This window comes from Balaenoptera ricei, chromosome 3 (genome assembly GCF_028023285.1).
Source record: "Balaenoptera ricei isolate mBalRic1 chromosome 3, mBalRic1.hap2, whole genome shotgun sequence".
Taxonomy (NCBI): Eukaryota; Metazoa; Chordata; class Mammalia; order Artiodactyla; family Balaenopteridae; genus Balaenoptera; species Balaenoptera ricei.
In genome coordinates, this window is record NC_082641.1 from 100,039,110 (window position 1) to 100,053,989 (window position 14,880).

A 14,880-nucleotide genomic window follows, 5' to 3' on the forward strand; every position below is an offset into this window, starting at 1 on the left:
CTATCTATGCCTGCTTTAGCTTAGTTATATAGGGCATAATGCAGAGCTTCATGACTTAAAGTAGCTTAGAAAAAGAAGGAGAGGCAGTATAACAACAGGTAAAAACACTGGTTGTGTTTTGTTTTATTTCTCTTGAAAACCATAATTTTTAAATGATTAAAATACATTCAACCAAATGTCTGATTCAAATTGTTTGGGGAGATATGAGTAAGTGAGTGCTGAATGGTCATGTTTTTGTCTAGCTTCTAGTGGTTACATGCATACATCTCAAAAGGTAAATCTTACTTTAGAAAGTATTTGGTTCAGTTAAGCACTTTTGAATACCCAGGATAAATACAAGTGTGTTTTTAGAGGTTTGAACTTCAGAATATCCAGGCAAATAATGATATTATATACAAGTATACTAATTGAATACTGATGTTGGGCAATGTATTGTAAAATTTTTTATAAGAACTCATAAAAATTGATACAGGAATTAGGGAATACATGAAAGAAACCAAGCCTATGAAAATGCTTCTTGGGGCAAAATTTGTACAAACTAGATATTAAGAAAGTATAGAGAATCACAGAGAAGAAGAAATGACCAGAAAAAAGAAAAAACAAACAAACTTGTATTTATAGAAAATACAATCTTTCATAAAAAGTATAATGAATTATTGACATTCTTGTTTAAAACACTGGGCATATCAGTAATACATCATGCAAGCTCCTAAGTATAGCCGTGTGCTGATCTTCTCTTTGATTTAATAGGTGAAAGTTAACTCTGCCGTTAATGTAGAGGGTGAGGATAAAATGAGGGGGAACCGGCTAGCCTCATCCCTAGGTTTTCCAACCTAGGTATGATATCTTCACCATATTAAAAAATATTATAGTTAGAAATTAATTGATTTAATATTATTACTTCACAACATTCTACTTTAATCCTCAGAACTTTGCTTTAGACTTTTCAAGTCATACTATTGATGAGTGCTTCCCAACTTTTGTCTACCTAATAAGTTGGATATCATCGTTATGACTGAAAGCAAGGGAATACTTTGTTTTTCTTATGATGTTTATAGTTTTATTTTATTTAATGTTTTAATTTGTAAATCGTGCAAAAAAATTTCAGAGAGAAATGAAGACAGTTCAGTAGTATGGCATAGAAAGTTAGGATTTTTGTCATTTTTATTAAAGTATAGTGGATTTACAATATTATATTAGTTTCAAGTGTACAACCTAGAGATTCAATATTTTTGTAGTTTATACTCCATTTAAAGTTATTACAAAAAAAGTCTATATTTTCCTGTGCTGTACAATATGGTCTTGTTGCTTACTTATTTTATACATTGTAGTTTGTGTCTCTAAATCCCATACCCCATCTTCTCCTCTCCCCCTTCCTTCACTCCACTAGTAACCACTAGTTTGTTCTCTAAATATATGTCTGTTTTGTTACATACAGTTGTTTGTTTTATTTTTTAGATTCCACATATAAGTGATAACATAAAGCATTTATCTTTTTCTATCTGATGTATTTCACTAAGCATAATACTCTCTGGGTTCATCCATGTTGTTGCAAATGGCAGAATTTCACTCCTTTTTATGACTGAGTAGTATCCTATTATATATATAAATATATATGTGTGTATATATATATATAATGTCTTCTTTATGTATCTGTTGATGGACACTTGGGTCGCTTTAATATCTTGTCTATTATAAATAATGCTGCTATGAACATTGGGGTGCATATATCTTTTCATATTAGTGTTTTCATTTTTTTCGGATATATACCCAGCAATGGAATTGCTGGATCATATGGCAGTTCTATGTTTAGTTATCTGAGGAAACTCCATAATGTTTTCCATAGTGTCTGCACCAATGTGCAATACCACTAACAGTGTACTAGGGTTCCCTTTTCTCCACATCCTGGCCAACATTTGTTATTTGTAGATATTTTGATAACAGCCATTTTGATGGGTATGAGGTGATATCTCATTGTGGTTTTTGCTTCAAGAATTCACATGTCATCCTTGGGCAGGAGCCATGCTAATCTTCTCTGTATTGTTCCAATTATAGTATATGTGCTGCCAAAGCAAGCACTCTCATTGTGATTTTGATTTGCATTTCTCTCATGATTAGTGATGTTGAGCATTTTTTCATGTGCCTGTTGCCCATCTGTATATCTTCTTTGGAATAATGTCTATTCAGGCCTTCTGCCCATTGTTTTTTTTTTAATTGAGTCATATGAGCTGTTTATATGTTTTGGATATTAACCAATTATCAGTCATATCATTTGCAAATATCTTCTCCCATTCAGTAGGTTGTCTTTTTGTTTTGTCAATGGTTTCCTTTGCTATGCAAAAGCTTTTAAGTTTAATTAGGTCCCATTTGGTTATTTTTGCTTTTATTTCTTTTGCCTTAGGAGACAGATCCAAAAAAATATTGCTACGATTTATGTCAAAGAGTGTCCTGCATACATTCTCTTATAGGAATTTTATGTTTTAAGGTCTTACATTTAGGTCTTGACTCCATCTCGAGTTTATTTTTATATATGGTGTGAGGAAATGTTCTAATATCATTCTTTTACATGTAGCTGTCTAGTTTTCCCAGAATCACTTATTGTCTTTTCTCCATTGTATATTCTTGCCTCCTTTGTCATAGATTAATTGGGAATAAGTGTGTGGGTATTTTCCTGTGCTCTCTATTCTGTTCCACTGAGCTATATGTCTGTTTTTGTGCTAGTACCATGCTGTTTTGATTACTACTGCTTTGTAGTATAATCTGAAGTCAGGGAGCATGATACCTCCAGCTTTGTTCCTTTTTCTCAATATTGCTTTAGTAATTCAGGGTCTTTAGTGGTTCCATATAACTTTTCAGATTATTTTTTCTAGTTCTGTGGAAAATGCCTTGGGTATTTTAATAGGGATTGCATTAAATCTATAGATTGCTTGGGTAGTATGGACATTTTAACAATATTAATTCTTCCAGTCCAAGAACATGAGATATCTTTCCATTTCTTCATATCATTTTCAAATTTCTTCATCAGAGTTTTATAGTTTTCAGAGTATAGGTCTTTCACCTCCTTGGTTACGTTTTTTCCTAGGTATTTTATTCTTTTGATGTGATTATAAATGGGATTGTTTCCTTAATTTTTCTTTCTGGTAGTTCATTATTAGTGTAGAGAAAAGCATCAGATTTCTGTATATTAATCTTGTATCTTGCAACTTTACTGAATGTATTTATTAGTTTTAATAACTTTTTTGGTGACTTCAGAGTTTTCTATATAAAGTGACATGTCATCTGCAAATAGTGACAATTTTACCTCCTCTCTTCCAATTTGGATGCATTTCATTTCTTTTTCTTGTCTAATTGCTGTGCTAAGCCTTCCAATATTATGTTAAATAGAAGTGGTGAGGGTGGACATCCTTGTCTTGCTCCTGATTTTAGAGGAAATGCTTTTAGCTTTTCAGCACTAAGTATTATGTTAGCTGTGGGTTTTTCATAGACGGCCTTTATTGTGTTGAGATTTGTTCCCTCTATACCAACTTTGATGAGAGCTTTTATCATAAATGGATGTTGAATTTTGGCAAGTGCTTTTTCTGTGTCTATTGAGATGATTATGCGATTTTTATCCTTCCTTTTGTTAACATGGTGTATCACATTGATTGGTTTGCAAATATTGAACCAACCTTGTGTCCCTGGAATAAATCCCACTGGATCATGGTGTATGATCCTTTTTTTATAGTTTTGAATTAGATTTGCTAATATTTTTTCGAGAATTTTTGCATCTATATTCATTATTGAGATATTGGCCTGTAATTTTGTTTTTTTCTAATGTCTTTGTCTGGTTTTGGTATTAGGATAATGTTGGCCTCATAGAATGAATTTGGGAGTGTTTGACCCTCTTCAGTTTTTTGGAAGGTTTTGAGAAGGATAGGTATGCTCTTCTTTATGCATTTGGTAGAATTCCCCAGTGAAGCTATCCAGTTCTGTGCTTTTGTTTGCTGGGAGTGTTTTAATTACAAATTCAATTTCATTACTAGGGGTAGGTCTGTTCAGATTGGCTATTTCTTCTTGATTCAGTCTTGGAAAGTTGGATATTTCTAGAAATTTGTCCATTTCTTATATGTTGTCCAATTTGTTTAAGACTTTTTTTAATCCCTGTGGTATCTTATTTGTCCTCTTTCATTTCTTATATTGTTTATTTGAGCCCTCTCTCTTTTTTCTTGGTGAACTTGTCCAAATGTTTATCAATTTTGTTTTTTCTTTTCAAAGAATCAGCTCTTGGTTTCATTTATCTTTTCTTTTTTCTTTCTTTTTTTTGGGGGGGGTCTCTATTTTATTTATTTCTTCTCTGATCATTATTATTTCATTCTTTCTGCTGACTTTTGGCTTTGTTTGTTCTTCTTTTTCAAGTTCCTTTATATACTAATAGGCTAGGATTTTTATTTGAGAGTTTCCTTGTTTCTTGATGTAGGCCTGTATCATTATAAACTTCCCTCTCATTTTATCTCAGTTGCTTTTGCTGCATCCCACAGATTTTGGACAGTTGTGTTCCTATTTTCGTTTGTCTTGAGGTATTTTCTGATTTCCTCTTTGACTCAAATTTTTTCCAGTAGCATGTTTTTTAGCCTCCATGTGTTTGTGCTTTTACTATTTTTCTTTGTGTAAAAGATTTCTATTGTTGTGATCAGAAATAATGCTTGATATAATTTCTATCCTTTTAAACTTGTTGAGACCTTTGGTGGCCTTGCATGTAATCACTCCTGGAGAATGCTCCACATGAGTTTGAAAAGAATGTGTACTCTGCTGTCTTTAGGTGGAGTGTCCTTTAGATATCTATTAGCCTGACTAGTCTCTTGTGTCATTTAAGACCACTGATGCCTTATTGGCTTTCTGTCTTTGATGTAAGACATTGATGTAAGTGGGGTGTTGAAGTACCCTGCTACTATTTATTATAGTCAGTTTATCCCTTTATGTCTTTATTATTTGCTCTATATATTTAGGTGCTCCTGTATTGGGTGTATATATATTGATGAGTATAATATCTTCTTCTTGTATTGATCCCTTTATCATTATATAATGTCCTTCTTTGTCTCTTGTTATAGATTTTGTTTTTAAAGTCTTTTCTGTATCATGTGAGTATTGCTACCCCCACTTTCTTGTCATTGCCATTTGTATGAAATATTTTTTTCCAGCTTCTCACTTTTGCCTGTGTGTGTCTTTATTTCTGAAGTGAGTATCTTGTAGGCAGCATGTAGATGAGTCTTCTTTTTTTTTTTTTTTTTTTTTAAGAAATGTGTTGTTGTTGTTTTAACTTTGGGTTTATTTATTTACTTATTCATTTATGGCTGTGTTGGGTCTTCATTTCTGTGCGAGGGCTTTCTCTAGTTGTGGCAAGTGGGGGCTGCTCTTCATCGCGGTGCACGGGCCTCTCATTATCGCAGCCTCTCTTGTTGCGGAGCACAGGCTGCAGACACGCAGGCTCAGTAATTGTGGCTCATGGGCCCAGTTGCTCTGTGGCATGTGGGATCTTCCCAGACCAGGGCTCGATCCCGTGTCCCCTGCATTGGCAGGAAGATTCTCAACCACTGAGCCACCAGGGAAGCCCCCGTCTTCTTTTTTACCCAATCAGCCACCCTGTGTCTTTTGATTAGAGCATTTAGTCCATTGACATTTAAAGTAATGATTCATAGTTATGTACTTATTGCTATTTTATTTCTTGTTTTCTGTTGTTTTTGTAGTTCTTCACTGTTCTTTTCTTCTTTTAGTTTCCTCCCTTGTGGTTTGATGCTTTTCTTTAGTGGTATGCTTGTATTCCTTTCAACCTTGTTTTTGTGTATCTATTATAGGTTTTTGATTTGTGGTTACCATGGGGTTTGTACATGTTGACCTATAACTATATCTATTTGTTTTAAACTGGTAGTCCTTCAAGTTCAAACACTTTCTAAAAGGTCTACATTTTTTACTCCCTGCTCCCACATTTTGTGCTTTTGATGTCAGACTTTACATCTTCATGTTTATTCCTTTACTTATTATGTAGTTATACTTGATTTTACAGTTTTTGTCTTTTAATTTTTGTACTAGCTCATTTAAATCATTGATCCTCATTCTTTACTATATATTTGCCTTTACTAGTGGCATTTTTTTCCCTTTCCTACTTATTTCTTGTTCTTGCTTCTTATATCTTGTTATAGCCTTTTCTTTTCCACCTTGAGAAGACCTTTTAACATTTCTTTTCAGGTCAGTTTAGTATTGATGAACTTTTTCATTTTTGTTTGTCTGAAAAGTTTTTAACTCTCCTTCTATTCTAAATTATACTCTTGCTAGGTAGAGTATCTTAGGTTGCAGGTTTCTCCCTTTTAGCACTTTGAATATATCATGCCACTCCCTTCTAGTCTTCAAACTTTCTGCAGCAAAATCAGCTGTTAGCCTCATGGGGTGTTGCTTGTATATGTCTCTGTTTTTCTCTTGCTGCCTTTAGATTTTTTTTCTTTATCTTTAACTTTTCCATTTTAATTATATGTCTTAATGTGGGTCTATTTGGGCTCATCTTTTTTGGGACCCTCTGTGCTTTTTGTACCTAGATATCTGTTTCCTTCTTCAGGCTTATGAAATTCCAGCCATAATTTCATTAAATACATTTTTGATCCCCTTCACTTTCTCTTTTCCTTCTGGGACCCATAAAATGTGAATGTTTGTGTACTCGATGTTATCCCAAAGATCCCTTAAACTGTTCTAATTTTTTAAATTTGTTTTTCTTTTTGCTGTTCTGACTGGGTGATTTCCATTATTTTATCTTCCAGATCACTTATGCATTCTTCTGTATCACCTAGTCTGCTTTTCATTCCTTGTAGTGTGTTTTTCATTTCAGTTATTCTTCAGTTATAACTAGTACTTTTTTATTTTTTAGTTCCTTGTTAAACTTCTCACTGTGCTCATCTATTATTTTCCCTAATTCAGTTAGCATTCTTATTACTAATGCTTTGAATTCTTTACTGGTAAATTGTTTATTTCTGTTTCATTATTTGCTTTTCCAGGGGTTTTCTCTTTCTCTTTCAATTGAGACAAATTCTTCTCATTTTTCTTATCTTTCTCTGTCTCTGAAATTAAGTGAAACAGTTACCTATGGTGGTCTTGAAGGGTGTCCTTATGTTGGAGCATCCCTATATAGTTTACATGTGCCCAGTGGCTTTGGTGGGAGAGCTGGATTTGATGAGAACACAAGTCACGTCTTTCCTCGTGGTGTGCTGGCAGCTATTGCCTTGGTAGGAGGTGGAGCTGGAGATGGAGGCGTACCGCCAGACTCAGGTGTGAAGTGGCACTTTCCCTCTGCTCAGTGGCCTTCACAACCCTATCAGGGGTAGGGTCGGGTCTCAAGTTGCTGGAGCAGAAATGCTGAGGGTTGGGTCCAAGCTAGCTCAGTTCTCTTTTAGTGTGTGCTCTTCCCCCTCCCAGTACTGGCACCCTCATCCCAGAAGGAAGCAGTGCTGGAGCAAGAGGAGCTGGTATTGATGTGAAAACTCAGTCTCCGTGCACTGATGCTAAATTGAATCTCAGAGACAGAGTTTTGGGTGAAGTAGAAAAAAGTAGCCTTATTGCTTTGCCAGGCAAACGGGGACACAGAGAGCTCGTGTCCTCAAAAACTGTCCCCACCCAGGGGGATTTGGTGAGGAGTTATTTGGCAATGGTTCAAGGGCCGGGTTGCTGATAAGGATCAGGGTGTGTGCAGCGCCTGCATTCCTTTAATCTGGCCTCAGGCAACTCCTAATCAGCTTCTGTGGTTCTTGATGTTATCAAATGTGACCTTCTCTCTGGAATGAAGAATGCTTCATCAAGTAGTTAACATCTTCCATTTGTTGGGATTTTTAGTTCTGTAGAAAAGCTCAAACATATTATTATGTGTATCCATTGAGGTAGAACCAGGATCCTGCCCAAGGCTGCACTGTTGTTTCTTGGCTGCGCCTACCTTGTCTCTGCATCCCCTCCCTTCCCTGACTGGCAACTGTTTGAACCTGCCCTCTGGAACTCAGGGAAGGTCATGGAGGCTGAAGTCTGTTTCCTACAAAGAAGAAACGGGGGACACAGAAAGGCTTCCATGCCCAGGAGCCCCACAGGGTCCTGCTCAGTTTCACTACTGGGCATTTGGTGAGGGTTGGGGTGAAGGCTGTACTGGTTGGGATGCCATCAGAGATCCACACTGCCTCTGGTATGCCTCCTCTGCAATTGCCAGTAGTGGCTGCCCCCTCCCTGCTCAGAACTGCTTACAGTTTGAGCTGCTTCAGTGTCTCATGGCTGAGCTTTCTCCTCAGTTGTCACAGCATTCATTTCACTGTGGGACTGCAACACAAGGCCAGCAGGGCTGGAGTGTTTGTCAGCCCAGGCTGGGGTGCACGCTGGGTCCATCACAGGAAATCAGTCATTTACTCACAGGGTTTCAATCCACCCTCTCCACCCTGTTTCAGGAGCAAGAAAGCCTTCATGCACTCCTCACAAGTGGAATCTAGGCTTCTCACAGTACTCCTGTTAGTCCACCAGCCCTCCAGTCAGCCAAGGGTGATCGTCTTCCCTTTGTCAGACCCCAGGACTGTGGCACCCAGTATGTGGCTTGAACCATTCACTCCCCAGGAAGGTTCTCTGCCCATGTAATCTCCTTTTTCTTCTGAGTCCCATCCCAGGGGCACAGATTGTGACCTGATTGGTTTTCTTCCCTTCTGATCCAATTCCATGTGGATCTTTCTTATAGCCTAGGTTGCGCAGAAGTCTTTCTGCCAGACTCCACTTAGTTTTCAATGAGAATTGTTCCACATGTAGATATATTTTTGATGTGTTCCTGGGAGTAGGTGAGTTTTATGTCCTCCTACTCTGTCATCTTAATTTGACACTGGGAATGATTTTACATATGTTAGTAGGCCCTTTTAAACTATTAGTGACTTCTTATATATGAACCTAGGCCAAACCACTGTAAAAATTCATGGGCTCACAACGTATCTTAGATTTCACATCTTAAGCTCAGAGCTCAGAACTTGGCCTATAATCTTGGTAGCCACATCTGTGTACCAAGTTGATTTTACCTCATCAGAGAGTGAGTGACTGAACTGTGTTCAGTACTGTAATTACAGCTTTGAGCAGGCATGTCCTTCCTGTACAAGGCTATTTAGCAAAAAGCACTGAGCAGAGAGACAGGGTCACCTACTGAGATAAGCAAATATCAAGTAAAAGGTACTGACTGGATCAAATGCTAATCTTTGCTGAGATCTTGTTTCTTGAATATTTTTGTAACTTCATTAATTCCTGCATAAAAAATGTTATTTGTATACTACAAGAACACTCTTCTGGGTACTGGTAAAGAATAAAAAGACGAATAAGACATGGTTCATGTCCCTAGGGAACATAAATAGAAATAAATAGAGGTAAGCATTAGCAAGTAGTGTAATTAGACAGGTATAATTTTGGTAAGCCATCTATACAGAAGAAATTAGAAAAAGACATTAAGACTAAACGTTCTATGCTAAGTGTTATGCTAATTATGTATCAAGAACAATACTTAAGAAGGGAGTGGTAGGACATATTTAAAGTGATGAAAGGGAAAAACCTACAACCAAGATTACTCTACCAAGCAAGGATCTCATTCAGATTTGATGGAGAAATTAAAACCTTACAGACAAGCAAAAGTTAAGAGACTTCACCACGACCAAACCAGCTTTAAAACAAATGTGAAAGGAACTTCTCTAGGCAGGAAACACAAGAGAAGGAAAAGACTCACAATAACAAACCCAAAACAATTAAGAAAATGGTAATAGGAACATACATATCGATAATTACCTTTAATGTAAATGGATTAAATGCTCCAACCAAAAGACACAGACTGGCTGAATGGATACAAAAACAAGACCCATATATATGCTGTCTACAAAGACCCACTTCAGAGCTAAGGACACATACAGACTGAAAGTGAGGGGATGGAAAAAGATATTCCATGCAAGTGAAAATCAAAAGAAAGCTGGAGTAGCAATTCTCATATCTGACAAAATAGACTTTAAAACAAAGACTATTACAGGAGACCAAGAGGAACACTACATAATGATCAAGGGATCGATCCAAGAGGAAGGTATAACAATTGTAAATATTTATGCACCGAACATAGGAGCACCTCAATACATAAGGCAAATACTAACAGCCATAAAAGGGGAAATCGACAGTAACACAATCATAGTAGGGGACTTTAACACCCCACTTTCCCCAATGGACAGATCACTCAAAGTGCAAATAAATAAGGAAACACAAGCTTTAAAAGACACATTAGATCAGATAGACTTAATTGATATTTATAGGACATTCCATCTAAAAACAACAGAATACACTGTGTTCTCAAGTGCTCATGGAACATTCTCCAGGATAGATCATATCTTGGGTCACAAATCAAGCCTCAGTAAATGTAAGAAAATTGAAATCGTATCAAGTGTCTTTTCCGACCACAACGCTATGAGACTAGATATCAATTACAGGAGAAAAACTGTAAAAAATACAAACACATGGAGGCTGAACAATATGCTACTAAATAACCAAGAGATCACTGAAGAAATCAAAGAGGAAATCAAAAAATACCTAGAAACAAATGACAATGAAAACACGACAACCCAAAACCTATAGGATGCAGCAGAAGCAGTTCTAAGAGGGAAGTTTATAGCAGTACAATCCTACCTCAAGAAACAAGAAAAATCTCAAACAACATAACCTTCCACCTAAAGCAATTAGAGAAAGAAGAACATAAAAAACCCAAAGTTAGCAGAAGGAAAGAAATCATAAACATCAGATCAGAAATAAATGAAAAAGAAATGAAGGAAACATAACAAAGATCAATAAAACTAAAAGATGTTTCTTTGAGAAGATAAACAAAATCCATAAACCATTAGCCAGACTCAACAGGAAAAAAAAGAAGACTCAAATCAACAGAATTAGAAATGAAAAAGGAGAAGTAACAACTGTCACTGCAGAAATACAAAGGAGCATGAGAGACTACTACAAGAAACTATATGCCAACAAAATGGACAACCTGGAAGAAATGGACAAATTCTTAGAAAAGTACAAACTTCCAAGACTGAACCCGGAAGAAATAGAAAATAGGAACAAACCAATCACAAGCACTGAAATTGAAAGTGTGATTAAAAATCTTCCAACAAACAAAAGCCCAGAACCAGATGGCTTCACAGGCAAATTCTATCAAACATTTAGAGAAGATCTAACACCTATCCTTCTCAAACTCTTCCAAAATATAGCAGAGGGAGGAATACACCCAAATTCATTCTACAAGGCCACCATCACCCTGATAGCAGAACTAGACAAAGATGTCACAAAAAAAGAAAACTACAGACCAGTATCACTGATGAATATAGATGCAAAAATCCTCAAGAGAATACTAGCAAACAGAATCCAACAGCACATTAAAAAGATCATATACCATGATCAAGTGGAGTTTATCCCAGGAATACAAGGATTCTTCAATATATACAAATCAATCAATGTGATACACCATATTAACAAACTGAAGGATAAAAACCATGTGATTATCTCAATAGATGGAGAAAAGGCTTTTGACAAAATTCAACACCCATTTATGATAAAAACTCTGCAGAAAGTGGGCATAGAGGGAACCTACCACAACATAATAAAGGTCATATATGACAAACCAAGAGACAACATCGTTCTCAATGGTGAAAAACTGAAAGCATTTCCTCTAAGACCAGGAACAAGACAAGGTTGCCCACTCTCACGGCTATGATTCAACATAGTTTTGAAACTTTTAGCCACAGCAATCAGAGAAGAAAAAGAAATAAAAGGAATCCAAATCAGAAAAGAAGAAGTAAAACTGTCACTGTTTGCAGATGGCATGATACTATACATAGGGAATCCTAAAGATGCTACTAGAAAACTACTAGAGCTAATCAATGAATTTGGTAAAGTAGCAGGATACAAAATTAATGCACAGAAATCTCTTGCATTCCTATACACTAACGATGAAAAATCTGAAAGAGAAATTAAGGAAACATTCCCATTTACCACTGCAACAAAGAGAATAAAATACCTAGGGATAAACCTTCCTATGGAGACAGAAGACCTGTATTCAGAAAACTATAAGACACTGATGAAAGTAATTAAAGATGATACAAACAGATGGAGAGATATACCACGTTCTTGGATTGGAAGAATCAACATTGTGAAAATGACTATACTACCCAAAGCAATCTGTAGATTCTATGCAATCCCAATCAAGATACAAATGACATTTTTCACAGAACTAGAACACAAAATTTCACAATTTGTATGGAAACACAAAAGACCCCGAATAGCCAAAGCAATCTTGAGAAAGAAAAACGGAGCTGGAGGAATCAGACTCCCTGATTCCAGACTATACTACAAAGCTACAGTCATCAAGACAGTATGGTACTGGCACAAAAACAGAAATATAGATCAATGGAACAGGAGTGAAAGCCCAGAGATAAACCCACGCACATATGGTCCCCTTATCTTTGATAAAAGAGGCAAGAATATACAGTTGAGAAAAGACAGCCTCTTCACTAAGTGGTGCTGTGAAAACTGGACAGCTACATGTAAAAGAATGAAATTAGTACACTCCCTAACACCATACACAAAAATAAACTCAAAATGGATTAAAGACCTAAATGTAAGGCTAGACACTGTAAAACTCTTAGAGGAAAACATAGGCAGAACACTCTATGATGTAAATCACAGCAAGATCATTTTTGACCCACCTCCTAGAGGAATGGAAATAAAAACAAAACCAAATGGGACCTAATGAAACTTAAAAGTGTTTGCACAGCAAAAACCATAAACAAGATGAAACAAGACGAAAAGACAACACTCAGAGGGTTGTCTGAGGACAACCCTCTCCTCAGAATGGGAGAAAATATTTGCAAATGAAGCAACTTACAGTGGATTAATCTCCAAAATATACAAGCAGCTCATGCAGCTCAATATCACAAAAACAAACCACCCAATCCAAAAATGGGCAGAAGACCTAAATAGACATTTCTCCAAAGAAGATATACAGATTGCCAACAGACACATGAAAGAATGCTCAACATCACTAATCATTAGAGAAATACAAATCAAAACCACAATGAGGTATCACACCACACTGGTCAGATTGGCCATCATTAAATTATCTACAAACAATAAATGCTGGAGAGGGTGTGGAGAAATGGGAACCCTCTTGCACTATTGATGGGAATGTAAATTGATACAGCCACTGTGGAGAACAGTGTGGAGGTTCCTTAAAAAACTAAAAATAGTACTACCATACAACCCAGCAATCCCACTACTGGGCATATACCCTGAGAAAACCATAATTCAAAAAGAGTCATGTACCACAATGTTCATTGCAGCACTATTTACAATAGCCAGGACATGGAAGCAACCTAAGTGAATGGAAGCAACAGATGAATGGATAAGGAAGATGTGGCACATATATACAATGGAATATTACTCAGCCATAAAAAGAAACAAAACTGAGTTATTTATAGTGAGGTGGATGGACCTAGAGTCTGTCATACTGAGTGAAGTAAGTCAAAAAGAGAAAAATAAATACCTATGCTAACACATAATATGGAATCTAAAAAAAAAAAAATGGTTCTGATGAATCTAAGGACAGGACAGGAATAAAGACGCAGCGGGTAGAGAATGGACTTGAGGACATGGTGAGGGGGAAGGGTAGACTGGGACGAAGTGAAAGAGTAGAATTGACATATATACACTACCAAATATAAAATAGCTAGCTAGTGGGAAGCAGCTGCATAGCACAGGGAGATCACCTCGGTGCTTTGTCACCACCTGGAGGGTGGCATAGGGAGGGTGGGAGGGAGGCACAAGAGGGAGGGGATATGGGGATATATGAATGCATATAACTGATTCACTTTGTTATACAGCAGAAACTAACACAACATTGTAAAGCAATTATACTTCAATAAATATGTTTTAAAAATTTTAAAAAATCTTTATTGGAATAGGCAACACTTTTCCTACTGTATTTCCCCACCACCTTTATCTTGAATATATTGCCTCTGTATGTTGGTCTGTTTCTGGCCTCTCTATTCTGCTCCTTTGATCTATTTTATGTGCATATACCAATAACAAACTGTCGTAATCACAACAGCTCTGGTCTTGATATATGGTAATGTTAAGTCCTTAGCTTCTGTTCTTATCTTGCCTTGGCTATTCTTAACCTTTCTTATTTCTACATAAATTTTAGAATCAATTTTCCCATATTCCCAAAAAAGACTCCTGGGACTTTTGGGCAATTTCATTCACTATATAGATCAGTTTGAGGAAAATTCACACTTTTGATATGCAATATTCAATTCAAAACATAATGATCCCTCCATTTATTAGTCTTTTAATTTGTTTCATCATATTGTGTAGTATTCTCTATAGGAGCCTTGAAGGTGTTTCCTTAGATATATACTCCTCCATATCTGATGTATTATGCTGCTAGTATAAATGGCATATTTTGTTTATTAATTTTATTTATTTGTTTTTTTAATATAGAAATACATCATTTTATGTTAATAAATTCAGTGATTTTGCTAGTTTCACTTACTGATTTTCATAATTTTTATATTGATTATTTCATATTTTTTATATATGCAATCAGATCATCCATGAATAATGAAAGTTTTATTTCTTCCTTCCCCACACTTATAACTTTTATTTCTTCAGTTATTTCAAAAGTTTGGTCCTTAGGGACAATGTTGAACAGCAGTGGTGCTGGGAAGTACATCTGTCTTCTTCCAGATCTCAGAGGGAAATCATTCAGTATTTTACCATTAAGTTTGATGTTTTCTCTGGGGTTTTTATAGATACTTATCAGACTGAGAAAGTTCT

General features: G+C 36.1%; 1 non-coding gene across 1 annotated transcript; it reads right to left on the minus strand.

Annotated features, from left to right (window-relative positions):
- Window positions 1-1,972: 1,972 nt before the first annotated feature.
- Window positions 1,973-2,079, minus strand: LOC132364164 (U6 spliceosomal RNA). Its single transcript, XR_009502721.1, has one exon. It is a non-coding gene; the product is annotated as a U6 spliceosomal RNA (small nuclear RNA).
- Window positions 2,080-14,880: the final 12,801 nt, after the last annotated feature.